Source organism: Monopterus albus, unplaced genomic scaffold, assembly GCF_001952655.1.
Source record: "Monopterus albus unplaced genomic scaffold, M_albus_1.0 scaffold24.1, whole genome shotgun sequence".
Lineage (NCBI taxonomy): Eukaryota > Metazoa > Chordata > Actinopteri > Synbranchiformes > Synbranchidae > Monopterus > Monopterus albus.
In genome coordinates, this window is record NW_018127904.1 from 161717 (window position 1) to 177312 (window position 15596).

General features: G+C 38.8%; 2 protein-coding genes across 2 annotated transcripts in view; one reads left to right on the plus strand and one right to left on the minus strand.

The window, feature by feature from the left end:
- Window positions 1-10752, minus strand: part of xirp2b (xin actin binding repeat containing 2b) — a gene marked incomplete at its 3' end in the record, with an annotated part of 23138 nt that extends 12386 nt beyond the window's left edge. The window contains 1 exon segment of the mRNA XM_020594819.1: window positions 10707-10752.
- A 4062-nt stretch (window positions 10753-14814) lies between these two features.
- The window catches only part of csrnp3 (cysteine-serine-rich nuclear protein 3), a 21556-nt gene continuing 20774 nt past the window's right edge, over window positions 14815-15596 (plus strand). Inside the window, exon 1 of the mRNA XM_020594788.1 lies at window positions 14815-15069. The gene's annotated coding sequence lies outside the window, so the exon portion shown is untranslated. The remainder of the gene's footprint in view (window positions 15070-15596) is intronic.

Genomic DNA, 15596 nt, shown 5'->3' on the forward strand with positions numbered 1-15596 from the left:
GGAAAGTGCTATACAACTAAAGGCTTGACACATTTGATTGATTAAAATATGAATTTATAAACCTCACTCCTCTTGCTGCTACAGTACTTACCCGGGCTGTTGCTTTAAATATCTCCGAGCACTTTGTCACAGTGCTTGATTAAATAAGAGAGAAACCCAGAGGAGAAGACTGTGAGCTATTTACATTATAAAAGTTAATTAGATTTCTGAAGAAACAAAGAAAATGTCATGTTCACAAAGGCTGACAGACATTTGTGCCTGACATACTTTGTGATGGCAATCCTGAAAACAAACACAGCTTTGATGTGGGAGGTGATGAGAAGATTATAATGAAATGATGTCATAACCTAATGATAGCTCTATATATCCACTACATTATTCCACAGAGTATAACTATGCACACAAATACAGCACATCTGTAATATCAGAGTTTTACAGTAATAGGATGTAATAATTATGACTAATTCCTCAATGCCTAACCCCACATTTCTTTGAGGAATGTAAACAAATAACAGCTGTTTCAGGCTTCATGCTTTTATTCATTGGCATTAAAAGCAATGCAAAAGCAACCTCCACAGTTCTACAGTCCTCTTAGAAATGTGCAGGAGATGCTATCTGTCATTAATCAACTTCACAAATTTACTACAATTATTTTTTACATTTGCAGTAACAGTGAGTCAGGGCAGTTACTGGATGTCTCCTCTTATTTTATCACCTCTGATACATAAAGGAATTTTATATGCATCTCAGCTGTACTGGCTGTTACATCCATACCTTGGGTTATCTGGATGGTATATAGTTTACCGTTTTTTGTAAATACTATTGAAATATTGCCAGTGGTGTTTTCATTACAATGCTCTCCCCAGCAGAGGATTGGTGTAGCTCACATCAGTGAGCACTGTGTGCAGACCACAGGCAGATAGCACCATGTGGTGCATGACAATGAGCTACATCTCCACCAGATGCCATTAGAAGTGAGGTTATGAATCACAAGGATTCTTATATCCATACACTGGCAAGGGAAAGCTTATTATAAAGCTTGTTGCTTGTTTTGGGCAGATATTGGCCTTTTCTTTAACTGCATTTACATTTACAGTGATGAATGAGAATATCTAAAAAAAAACTCAGGAACTGCAGCTACTGAGGCTGAAAGTACAGAAGTCAGAGCGGTCCGCTTTTCTTTGGATTTCTTTCCCGCTGATATTTCTCAGTTAATTTCTTATTGCTCTGGCTTTTGATCATCTCAAGAGGAGGGGGTGTAATTTGTTATGTGGGAAGTGAGAAGAAAAATGCAGTCTGCCATAAAGCCCAAAGACTTCCAGATGATGTCAGTGTTGGAGGCCAGTGATATGCTGTATTTTAAGAAGCAGCTCCAAAGTGTCTGTACGCTCCAGTGTCACGTACAGTAGCACTGGCTTCTTTAAGCTCCTCAAAGTGCTCTGTGTGCGGTGGACACTGCTACACTCAGAGTATCGTTATGTGACGACAGGCCAACTGCTTGTACATATACAGTGTCAACCAGCTAACAGACATTTAATTATTCATTTCTTTATTTGAAATGGAAGGAAAATAATGATTGGGCTTTCAAACAGTAAACTTCCATGTCAAGTAAATTGAATGAAAAGAGTGCAGTTTTAGAGCGCAAAGGTAAACTAATGTAATGGTGTGTGATGCCTGTTGATTGGTACAAGCCTTATTACTGTAAAAGAGAGAAAGCTGAATACAAGAGGAAGCAATTTGTTCATTATCAGGAAGGCCATTATCTTCGACAAGCTGGGTCTCCTGTGGCCCACAGAAACAAGATTGCAAGACCTAATTTCTAGCAAGCAGACACGCAGTATACCCACAAACTTCACAGCCTTAAGATGAACCCATTCTGTGTGTTCCTAGGGCCACAATGAAGCACACAAATGGACAACCACAGACAACAAAATCAACACTTTAGTTTATAAAACTTTCTTTGTGAACCAGATTAACATTCTTCAGCCATGACAGATACACTGTAGCTAAATGCTAAACTGTCAGCATGCTAACATGCTCACAGTGACAGCGCTAACATGCTGACATTTAGCAGGTTTCATGTTAACTACATTCACCATCTTAATTTAGCATGTGAGGATGCCAACTTTTGCTAATTAACATGAAACACAAAGTACAGCTGAGACTGATGGAATTTCATCAGTTTAACATGTATTATCTTATAAATCTTAGACAAATAGTGATGGGGCTGGATGAAAAGTTAAAGGATCCCCAAATCTTTACACCTGCAGTTTTGTCACATACATATATATACAAGAATGTGAGACTGGGTTTTATCACTTGTGTTTTACTAGTAGCCTAAACCTCTTCCAAAACTGAAAAAGCATCTGAAGCAAGAGCAGAGAAACCTAACTGTTACATCGCAGATAATAATATTCATTCTTCTTTAGTTAAATGCTCTCAGGGAGCAGCAGAAAGCTGCTAATCGGGACAGCAGGGCTCAGAAATCCCTTTCCTTGGGCTTTCACAATGTTTGCTAATTAAATAAGCCCCTGAAGGTGCTTCTCCTACTGCTCTTTGAAAATTTTGGTAGAACAAGTCAGAAATTGAGGCAGTGCCACTCTTCTGCTTAGATCCTGCAGCCACAAACCGTCTCGCATAAAGCTCAACCCTCACATCAAAACACTGAAACCAAATTTTTGTAAGGAACAGACATCTGAGTAACAAAACTGAAAGCAAAGATCCTTGGGAGGCTTTCTCCAGTGGAACAGAATGTCTTTCCCGTGTGTCCTCAAAATATCCATGCTCATTTCAAACTGCACTGTGATTTCATATCTCTCCCACAACCGCTCATTCAAAATAACACAGGTGTGGTTGCTTGGAGCGTCAATACAAAAAATCTTTGCAAACTGTCATGCCAACATGTCTATTTTTGACATTTTAGTGCTGCTGTGCACAGATTAGATGTTCATTTAAGACCTGAGGTAGTTAAGGCAGTTAAAGCTTCCCACACTATGTTTGTCCCTGATATATTTAGTGTGGTGTTGGGTCACTGTCTGCAGTACAAAGGTGGTTTCCAACATGATCACTGAATCACTGAACACAAACAGGGCACACAGTCAAAAATGAAGAACTGAATGTCAAACCTGACATGTAGTGGCTGGCTAGGTACTATCTGTCATATACAATATTTTGAATAAATCCTATCATGTGTCACCAAGAGGCAGTTCTGTAATGCCAAGATTATCAAAACAATTTTGCTTATTAGCTCTTACAATAAAGCAAGACCTACTTAAAGACCTCTGCCATAGGCTTTCAAATGCACAGAAGTAACCAATTCTACCACATAAATTATAACTTTTGCTTTTTTTGACATGGTTATAAGTTATTGTCAGAGTAGGGCTTAAGCCTTAGTATGGTAGCACTTGCTACATAGCACTAAACACAGCTAAAGTGCAGCTAAGGCTAATGAGAACATCAAGTTTTGCAAGTATTTAGTCAAAAACCAAAGTAGGACAAATAAAATCTGTCCTTATAAAAGGTCAGATGATCACCAAAGATTTTGCCAATGTCAGCTGGGATTAGTGCCAGCATCGCAACCCTCTCCAGAACAGGCAGTAGAGCTCATGGATGGACGAACAGATGTGATGAACAGGAATGTGTGTACAAAATGTGTATTTAATCGTTACCAATTTACTTGAGTCCAGCCCAAACTGGTGGACCAAAACACCAACATTATCATCCATGAAGCTAAGCTACAAGCATGGCTAAAAATCTGATCAAACAATATATTAGAATAATAAATATAATGCATTATTTTTAAGTTACAAAAAATTCTTGACTCTTTAGAATTACATTAGAATGAGAGAGAAGGGGGCAACTTGGTAATGTTTAAAAGAAGCTTCTGTTTCTTTTAGTGTATTTTGCACTTTGCACATAGCCAAGTTGTACCCCACGTTTCAAGGTTTTATACTAAGCTATGCAAATTGCTATCAGTGCTTCAGTTCTGTACTTAATGCACAGTGATGACGGTGATATCAGTTGTCCCATCAACCTCTCAGACAGAAACTAGATAAATATTTTTCCTAACATTCCTTTAAACTTTCATATTGTGGTTTACCTAACAAACTAAACATTTCAAAGGACTCCCAGAGCGTAATGCACCAAGAACTGACAGATTTGTCCCTATAGACTTCCAGTTGCTTTTGCTTATGGTACATCACAGAGCCAAACTGAGCTGTGAGCCTCGTAAGACTCTGAAGACAGAAGGATTTCTGTGAAAGCTCCAATCTCTCACTCCCAGCTGTCCAAAGCTGGCCTTTAGGAAATGCTGCACTGGAGACTGCCAATGGACAGAATGGAAGGAGCTCATGTGTGAATGTGAAAGGAGTGTTTGATTCATATTGCAGCACTCCGTCATCTTTTGTGTATTCCCTTCTTCATGCTTAATAGGCTGTTTTTAGAAAGGTGTTCTTTCTCCATTCAGATTTCTGTTTTCTTTTCAAGGTCAAACTCACTGCCCAGAAATAAATGAAAAATCTTTTTAATATCAGTCTGGCTCATAATTGCTGTATACCACTACTCAAATGTATCAAGTTACTGAGGAAAACAGTATAATTTTTATTGCACTTTATTCAGTATTTCTAACTCTGTTTATGACCATAATCCAAATTGCCCATTAATGAGGCACCAAGAAAGCATAGTGCTGTACTAGGTGGCTGCAAAGGAAGAAACACACCAAACTCAGGCAGTTTCACATCCTCCATGTGCTTCTGTTTTGTTCAGTCTGTTCAAACGCTCTGAGTTTCTCTCATGGTGACACTGGAGGAATTTACAAATTCATTAAAAAGCACTGTGAAAACCCTGGCAGGTCTGTAAACTAAACAGTCATGTTATATTAGACTGAGGTCTTTGAAGCACAGAGGCAAATGTCCTCTGGAGCAAATAATCAATTCTTCCTGGCACTGCCTACCCACACATACACGCATATGGTTACTTTGTGCGTTCAAGCCTCAAGCCAGCCTCCAGAGCTCCCACTGCTCAGAACAAAAAGCAAGCAGCGCTTTGTTTCGGATGCTCAGGGAGGGGCTTGCTTCTACTAAAGCTTTTGTGGGTGTGTATGTGTGTCCTTGTGTTTTTGCCTTCATATGTAGGTGTATGTCTGTGATGGCAAATTATACTATTATTACTATACTAATAAAGCTGTGTGGCTGACCTGATCTTTTCTCCTGATTAGAGTGAGGAGCAACAGACAACACTACTCAAATTTACCATGAGGACTCCCAGACCTGGTGCACCTAGTTTAGGACTGAGCCGTTTGTGTGACTACCAATCAATATGATACTAACTTTGGAAAAAGTATCCATTAACTGACCAGCACACTGTTACATAGGTTATATGGCAAGGACAAAGTCCTACATTAACACGAAGAGGTCTCCAATGCAGTGCCAAGATTTTTCAGGTGCATAGTTATAAGATTAAAAGGCTATTTTTCCCTGTGTGCAGTCAGCATGAAATTAATTTAAATGATACCCCTGGTTCGACCCTTATATTTCACTCTTACCTATTCATTCTCAAAGAGCTGCTAAGATTATGGCTTCAAAACACAGTAAAGATAAGGTAAATTTAGTCCTGATGTCTTATTGTTTGGGTGACTCGTTTTGTTCCTTCACATTGTTTCTCATAGATCAGCTCTTAATACCGGCGCGTTGCCATGGCAACCAAATACTAGTGATAAGGCCACTTTGAAGTTTATAAAACCTTGATCGTGCTAACTTTCGATTAACATGTGCGATGTTAAGTATAAATGTCCACATAATACATCATTTGTGCAATGAAAGGCTGGTGTGTTTTGCCCTCCCTCTATCCTTCTGAAGGTTTACATGTGACTGAAAGGCTTCAAGGTATTTTTAATATTTTACCTTGTTTGCTGAATTGGGGCAATGGGATCGCAATGCAATGACCTCTATACACAAGTCAAAGAAAACTAGGAAAATTACTAGCTATTCTCCACCTTCCCCTTTTTCTTAGAAATAGTGGGTTTTTTTTTTATCTGTAATTTAAAGTAAGACATTTTCCAGACAAAACCCAACCTTTTATTCACATGTACAGCAAAGATTTACCACCCCTTCACCAGGTCACAGCAAAGAAAAGACAATAAACAAAGTGAATTACAAGGCAATTCTCACTTTAATTAGATCTGCTGTATCCAAAGGAGGATTATAAAGCACTTAAGTCACCTGATTTCTTTGGAGGATTACACTTTAGAATGATTAAAATGGCAGTACATTACTTTTCAGTGGCTCTAAAGATGGATTTTTCTCCTGAGCTGCTGTGCTCCACACATCATATCACGATTTTAAATTCTATGGAGAGAAAAACCTGCAGAAACAAATATTACACCTTCCTTGAGTCTGGGCTATTCATGCAGAGGAGGCCAATCATTAAAATGGAATAGCGGGTATGTGTTTCCTGTGATCATCATGTGGGACTGCAGCAGACACTGTACACTTCTCCTGACTGCCTCCACCCACTGCTGTCCATCAATTATGATGTCAGGTTTCTGTAAAATAATCACCTAACACTTTTACCCTGCTCTCACAAGACTGTTTCTCAACCTGTATAGCTCTGTGTACGCAACAAGCTAAAGAAAAGGAGGAGATGTTGACACAGAGCGGTGACAGCTGAAAAGTGACAAACTTAATATCCCACTTTGGTCTGTTCACCTGTAAATGTCCCGATGCCTGTTAGGAATATGTGTGAAATAAGCTACTGGGACAATGACATAATCGATGGGGAGGGGAATCACCAACAACATTCATAGCAACAGATCTTATATTTAGCTTCTGCTTGTCCTATGACATAGTCCTGCCTGACACCTAATCTTGGCACCAAAAGTCATGACAGAAACTCGAAAAGAACCTAAAAATAACTGTCTCAAGTGACAAAAGACTAAGAAGGGTGACCTATATTGCTGTCAATAAAATCTTTAGTGTGGTCAAATGCCTCCTTATGACAAATGACTCCACACCTCCATGGGTCTGAATAGAGTAAGCAATACAAAAACAGATCTGAAAGGCATTGGATTATCACTGAGAGAAGAGTAACTTTCAAAATTACTTGTACTAAATAATTTCTCATGATGTAAACACATCACTGAATTAAATAATTGGTCTCCTGATGTTATCTAGGTTAGACATAGCAAAGCTGGCTTTCTTTGTCCATGCTGATGTCTATTCATCTTCCCAGAGTCTCGTCCTTTTTGCACTTGTCAACGCTTTCACACTCACCAGTCATAAATCTATTTACACAGCATTCTGCTCCAGCGTCAGGGTGAACCCTTATATTGGTAGTTATGCCCTGACTTTGGATGCTGACCCATGTTTGTGCTATATTACCAAATCGCCCACTTCTCAGTTCAGTTCTAATTTTATTGAATGATGTGATTGGATTAATGTCTATATATAAAAGATTAAGAAAAATTAGCAAAACAAAATTTTATTAAAAATAGTCAGATCTATAAAGCTACAGCACACGTTTGACATAAATATGTATACAAAACACATGACTTTAATGATTTTCCTTTCCTTTCACAAATATATTTTCAGCAAAGTAAAAATGTGTCTGTGTGTGCGTCCCATATTTTCATTTGCTTTAATTTTAATGTAACCTTCAAGGTTATAGAATAAGATCAAAATAATTTGTGAGCCAATGAAAGTCATGAGAATATACATACATCCAATTCATACTAGAAAAAGTTCACATCAGTGTAATCCATGAGATAAACTCAAAACATTCACAAACAAACCAATCAGTCAGTCAATAAGTCTCCAACCAGCTCCAAGCACTAAGCTGAAGAACATAGTATTACAATAAACAGGCCATCATCAGGAGCTATACACACTTCATAAATGAATCACAGCTGAGATATAACACTTTGGAATTAATAGAGCAGTCACGGGACACTAAATTAATGTGTTCTACATGATAGCAACAGAAATACAATGGTACAACGGTAAAGTAGCTGAACTCAGCAGACTGTGGAAAACCTGGTTCTGCACTGCACTGGCTGCAGCAAACAAAGACAAAACAGATTTTTCTCCCAACATCATCTACCTGGCTGCCCATTGTGATTTATGTTAACTCAGACTGTTTACTAAACACTAGCACCCATTATGCAAAATGCATCATGCTTAATTAATCTTTGCTGCAGTGAGAGCGTCTTGCAGACTAAGCATATTGAAGCATAAGTCACGTTAGCTTGAACCAAAGTAGAAATGTACCACCGCTGCATTGGCTTTATATCACCACAGATTAATAACAGAGTCAGAGGATTTGCAGTGAAGTAAAAATGAAAGTTTAATTCATGTTTTAGAATATATGTATTTGGATTTCATACATTGCAGTGTTTCATTTTTTCATTCATCTAGATGGGGTCTACGGTAGGCTCGTCCATTTAAACTGGAGCCCCAGGAGGAGGTATTGTTTAACAACATTTTAAAAAGCTATGGGCAAAAGAGGATCAACCAATATAATCTAGTGGACCAATGGTATCCTTACAGTATTTTAGATATACTGTATTATAAGAATACCTCCAGGGATAAATGTTCAAGTATAAACTACCGTTGTTGCTGGCAGAGAGTTCTATTTCACTAATTAAAGTAGTGCCATTTTTCTGGTGCATGCAAAATGGAGCCTACCACAGATTTCCTTTTGAGGACAATAATGTATAACTTATTAAAAAGCCAGATAAGAAGATACAGTATCTTGGGAAGGCAGAGTCTCCTGGTTTCTGGACCTATCAGCCATCTAGTGGCAAGATACAGTTATTACAGCATTAGCCTGGATTATGTAAAGGCAGGGGACTCATTAATTTCCTCTGTCAGCTTAATCCTCTTCAGGGTCTTGAGGGGTTGCAGAGGGAGAGTAAACTGTTCTGCAAGTGTATAACAGAGAAAAAGGAAGTTGCTTTATTCTTGCTCTGAAGTCTTAATGACTGAGCCAGTTATCCTATTGCCCTAAACAAAAAAAACCCTTTGGTTAATGTTCATCACACAACATCGACCACACATTAAGGTGCAAGTTTCAAGCCAACAGGACAAATGTTTTCTATTACAGGGCTTGAAGTCTGCACATAAATCATCTATATCTCAAGCCCGTTGCTCTTGTAATAAAGTCTGACTGCAAATGAACAACATGAATAACACCAGCGAGGCTGCTGAAACAGTAATTCACTGCTCCTAAGTCTCACATAGTGTAATGTTCATCCAGTACTTCTGTTGTCACTATTTATGTAAAAGAAACACTGACCGTGCACTGTCAGAGGGGCTGAGAGAGGAGGCTAATATATTACATGCCCCATTTGACACACATACTGGTTCTTTTCTGCACACATACATTTTTTGTAGTTGTCATAGATAACTTGTCTTTCAAATTCATCAGTGGTCCACATGGTTGGGACACGACACGATTGTCTTGCACATGTGTTTCTGCCAGATTGCCTTCCTCTATTAAAATCATTCGTGTTGGACAATTATACACATTGCTATCCTCACAGCGTCAAATCACTGGGAACAATAACATACAATGAGAAGATACATACTTTTCAAAACTGTGCCAGCAGAAGGACATTTGTCAAACTTGAGCTTTGTTTTTTCCAAAAACAAACAAACAAAAATTTTAAAAAGTCAACTATATCACATTTGTGCTCACTTTGTTGATATGCCCCTTATACACTATATACAAAATCCAGGTCTGGTACACAATTTTGAGGCATGCTTTCTTTCTGGTCCCTAAAACACTGTCATCTTCCACTTCATCTCAGCTTTGTGCTGGCACGGGGAATTTATCATAATAAGTGCTGACTTATCAGAATCAAACTACCTGTACACAGAATCACATATTGGTAAATAAAGAAAAAAAAATTATTTTAAACTTTATCTCACACACATAAGCCATTTACAGTAAACTTATTGCTAGCTGATTTTTGGCCACTTGGGGGCAGTAGAAAAGGCTGTAAACATAATATTCTAACCTTCTCATGTACATAGCTGCGGAGGACAAAAACAGACACATCTAAATGACATAACTGAATTTATACATTGACAATTTCACCAAAAATAAAAATTTTGAGCTTCATAAATAGACGTTAAGGCAGAAGTGTTGCATTGAATTGCAGACAATTGTACAGGTGTACCTAATAAAGTGGCCAATGAGTGTATATAAATCTTACACAGCAAAAATCTTGCCTACTGTTGCCTATTTCCACATGCAACAGAAAAGGAGCTACATTAGCATGATATTGTATTCACCTGATTAGAAGTTAGTCCTATAGTCACTTTTATTCCTGCTTTGGTCTCCATTGAGAACAACGTCTAACGCTTTAGCAACTAAATGCTCTACTGCAATCACCAGCTTTATTCTATTTTTAAAAAACTGCTGCGGGATGCACCTGGAGATGATGAAAGTGGTGAGAGTAAATCAAAGTAGTTAGACTGTGAGTTTAAATTCAAAGCAAGAACACGAGGGCTGCACTGTTCAGTGATAATTATTCTCTGTGGGTCTGTCCCAACAAGCAACCTCTTTCACATTAGACACAGTCATATGATACATTGTTAATATATGATAGAGTTAAGCAGCTGATTGAGCAAACCATCTGTCAGTATACTGTACATGTTGATGTAGGTTTCCTACTAATGGCTGAGTGGCCAGTGTGTCCCACTGTTTACCTGTTTATTTATATTCTCCACAGCTGTGAGTGTGACGTCATAGAGTGTGACTCTACAGTGAAGTATAATTAAGGAAGAGTTAATTTGGAGTGAAAAGCCTTCATTTAAGGTGCAAACAAGATGCTTAAGTGTTACTCTATTTTACACTCCTTTCTGCTGAATGAACATGTTGCCTTTTTGCTTCACACATTTGTCCAACCTTCACTAAATTACAGTCTGTCACGGTTAACCATTTATCTGGCCAGCATACCTGAAGGTGTTAGTAATGTCTCAGCACCAAATGCACTAATAAATAAGATTTATCAATGTCATTTTTCATTTGACACAACACTGAATGAGTTCATGGCATTGGTTATGTGTTACTATATAAAGCTTTGAGCGCTGGTGATAATGACCTGACACCATTATCAGATTCATATGCTCACACACACACAGAGAGACAGAAATAGAAAAATAACCATACTCACAGATGGTGAGACTGAAGTTGATGATCCTCTCCCCAGTCTACCTTCCAATACTGAATGAAGTATCTTTAATCCAGATGTGTTTAAAGCTCCTCTTTAGATTAATTGGTTGATCAGGAGCCAAGCTGGAGAGATGCACACGAGCAGTTGCTTCTCACTCCAGTTCGTTCCTCGATTGAATTTCCATTGTGGTGCAATTGTATCACCAGGTACACCGACTACAGGAGGGACAGGACACAGGTCACCACACTCGATAGGGCTCCATTTTCACTGCAGTCTGAGGGGCCTCTGTAAAGGCAGAGAATTGACAGGTTGTGCACAAAAGCTCTGTAGAGCTCCCTGAAGAGAGACATATAGTAATTCTGGTACCATGTATGGCAGAGCCCTTTCACACTCACCCACACAGACACAAACAATGATTTGCCAGTAACACAGACAGTATATAAATAATTTCCTTGGACTGACACATAGAAGCTCACCTTTTGCCAAACATGGATGCAAAAGCTTGTTGTAGCTGTAGGGAGAGAGAAAAAAATCATGATAGATCTATTCACTGTGGTGTGTTGATTGAAGGACACCGGATATCCTCAATTAACCTGGAGAGGAATGCATAATTTAGAAAGGCCAGAGTGTCACATACACAGTAGCCTGGACCTGTATCCACTCAGAGCCATCAGGTTACACTGATGCTTTCATAGTAAACCTAGACTTTTCAGTAAGTTCTATTGAAAGAGGGAAACAGAAATAACATTCCAATGAGATTGACCTTGTGAAATGTATGAACAGATTTTTTCCCCCTTATATTTAATGTGCTTAGTGCAAATGTAACATGGGGAAATCAAATTCTCATTAGCGCTAATAAGAATGCCAGAACAGAGTCATGGTGAAATTAAACAGCATTTGGCATTTAAAATAGATTTGAATCCCGAAATGAAGCCACTCACAATAAGAACAGTTGGTGCACGTTCAAATCTCCCAATCCATTTTGCTGACAGTGTTTACTTATCTTTGTTCTATAATCTAATTAAGGCTAATACTTCAGAAATAATTGCAGTTTTGATGTAGCTCTGTAATAGCTTTTAAAGTGTGTGATCCTTCTGAGTTCAGTTTATTTTCTGGGCCCCTCTTAAATGTTTTTTTTTCAGATAATTAGAACAATTCTTTTATTTGACATGAGAGGATAGCAGGCACTAGACAGTGAAGACAACAAAATGGCAATCACATGCAGCGACATAAGAGTGCACCAATGATTCCAAGCTACTGTAACTGAACAGCAAGTATTAACTATTAATGGTGGCCCCAAAGGGTGGCCAGGGACACAATCCTAAAATTACTGACCATCCCACAACTGACCAGCCCTAGTCATTTGAATTGTTTGCAATGCAAACCCTTAAAAATCTGACATACATGTTAGGTCTAGGGTACAGGATGGACTCAGAATGCAGACTCTGGCCAGGGAACTGTTCTCATAAAACTTTAATATACAAGATATTAAACAAAGGACTAAGGATATAACTTAGGGAGCTCAAACTGACAAAGTAATACAAAGAACACAAACTACAACTACAACAGTTTAGCCTGGGAGCTAGGTAGGAAAACTAAAAACTCACAACAAAACCAGAGAAACAAATCAGGAAGCCTTACAGGTAGATAACCCAAAAACATACAGGAGCAGTCCAAAGTAAAACATGGGCAGGAAACAACCAGGAGACTGACTCAGAACCTCAGGAGAAAATACAAACAGACAGGATGTAACAAGCTAAATGAACCAGCAAGTGAATGAGGGAAAGGAGGAGAATATATGGGCTGGAGACCAGGTGATAACGAGCAGCAGGTGGAAACAATGAGTAGTGATTATAAAGCAAGGTAAAGCTGGAGCAGGTGAGGTGACACAAAACAGGAAACGCTTTTAAGTTTTTTTTTCAAAACAGGAAGTGAGTCAAAAACCATAACAATACATTTATGTTGTAACACATCTGAGCTGAATCTTGAAGGGAGCATTCTCAAACTAGGAAATTATTTTTGTACATGATTTTGAGATATTGACATGGGATGCCAGACATGTTTGCATCCATAATTAATTATTTTATTCTATAGGTTTCAGATACACCTAGAATTACAGCCACTTGCAGAATTTTCCAGGACCTAGAATTCTGACATTTTTTCATGCTTGTTACGTGGAGGTGAACACCACCTTGTTAACAGTGGTGCCTGTGTAAACACATAATGTATTTCTTACAGTGAGTAATGTAAACAGCCATGCCTCTGTTTAAACATAAAGTATTGCTCTCTGTGTACACCGCTGACACAGGGCAGTTTCTGCTCAGTCTTTGTCTGTTTGTACATAAAGAACTATCGGAGGACTGCGTCTAAATGTTGCTGAGAATGAGCTGTTCGCCAGTGAAGTTATTCAGACATTTGTGGAAATGTGAAACCTAAGTAAACAGGATAACAGGGCAACAGTACAGGTAGAGAAGTGACTGGTGGGAAAGCCAAAAGAGAACCAGCTTCATGTATGAATAGCTGTGATGATATAACCTACCCTTTTCACAAAAAACATTTATTTGACATGTAGGAAAATCCCATGTGTAAATAATAAAATGAATAATGGCTGAATTTAGTTTAGCTACTCAGGGTCCTGGTATTATCTATACTGGCTCACTGGCACACTGTCACATCTTACTGGCACATTTTAATAAAAGCGAGCTATTCTAATGGACAGGTTCAGGTAATAAACTCAACTGAGTGGCTTTTACCCCCCTGACATGTTGGTGTTTTGTTTTTTTTTGTATTACATTTTGTACTCATTTTGTATGTACATTGTGAATTTAATCATTTTTTACAAAGTAGTTTGAACTACTATTTCTAAGCAGCTTTAGTTAACCAGACAATATTTCCCCCTAAAGTAGCTTTGCTGTAGTTCAGCTTCTTCCTGTGTGAAGCACTTGGTAGCTTGCAAAGCTGTGCTTTCAAAGTAGATTCTCCAAAACAGCTGGAAACGAATATGACAAGGGAGCTTTGAATTGGCCTGCAGCAGAATATCTATCTATACTCTAGAGCCACAAGATGGCGGTATGCTCCAGTGATTTATTTGGCCCTGCAGCCTTAGAAGTCATACTGTATGTAGAGAATTGGAAGTTGAATATTTTGTCCACCAAATAGACAACAGAAAAGCAAACAAAACTTTCTTTTAGCACCAAAGATGTTTTTATTATTCCAGAGACCACAACAATAACTATTATGAATTTAATAGGGCTGTTATGCAAATGTTATTAAGAGTAGTACAACGATCAGCCTAAAGTCAAAAATGTGACAACATATGGAAACAATTGTCCGATGTAGAAGTCAGAGTATTTTCTGTTTAAATCTTGGTTCAGTCCAGAATATGACGGAAAATCCAGCCTGCGACTTCCTTTTCACTGGAATGATTAATGCCATTTATAGACAAACATAGAACTTCGCTTTTGTTAATTAATTATTGCATATTTAACCCTATATATTCCTGTTGACATGTTTTCAAGTCATGATTAAAGCCAGATTCTTTGGCCACAGTGGGATCTGGGCTGAAGCCCCAGCGGGCAGACAGCAGGTTCTGCGGCTGATTCCTGGTTTATAAAACCGTGATTGGACAGACTAAGTCACGTTGTCCGCGGAGCTGTCGGTCTGCTGCTGCACCATTGTTCCCCAGCAGCCGGAAGGAGCGCTTGTTAAAGCGCTGTTAGGTGCGTCAGTCGTGCCGGTTAGTCAAGTACTACTCTGGAGTCCGCGTCCGGTTTTCAGTGGTTTCTCAGTGGTGGGGTATTTCGTAGGGACATGACATGGTTTAGGGAGAAGCTGTGAAGTCCGCTGAGATAGGGGCGTCACTGACTGGCTGGATACTGATGATAACGAAATGATTGGTGAGTAAAACCAGTCGGCCTGTATCTTAACACACACATTGATGGAAAATCATAGGCGCGTTTCTCACGTCTTTTTCTGTTGCATGAAGCATTTGGACATTTGAAATGTTTGCCTGCTCCCTCAGTATGTTGGGAGGCATGGGCCATTTGTCAAACTCCTCTGGTCGTCACACCTCAGTAGGACCTCTGCGCCAATACAATTAGAAAATTATACTATTACTTCAAGACAAATTTTTCTTTGTTTTATCTAAATCACTGACTATTTTATTGCACAAGAGGTTCACTACTCCAGGTCTTTGTATTACATAGTCTAAAAGCCAAGAGGGTTTGTACTGTTAGAGCTATATTTTTGAGGGCACATATGTGTCATACAGACTATTATATTATACTAGGAGCCAGCTAAGTGGTGCATGGCCAGTTAGCTGAGAAAGTGTGCTTCCCTGCAATCTACTGTAGAACAGGCAGAGGAGGCAGAGTCTATTCCCCTCCTGCCTCCCTCAGGGACACCCCCCACCTCCCCTCCACCC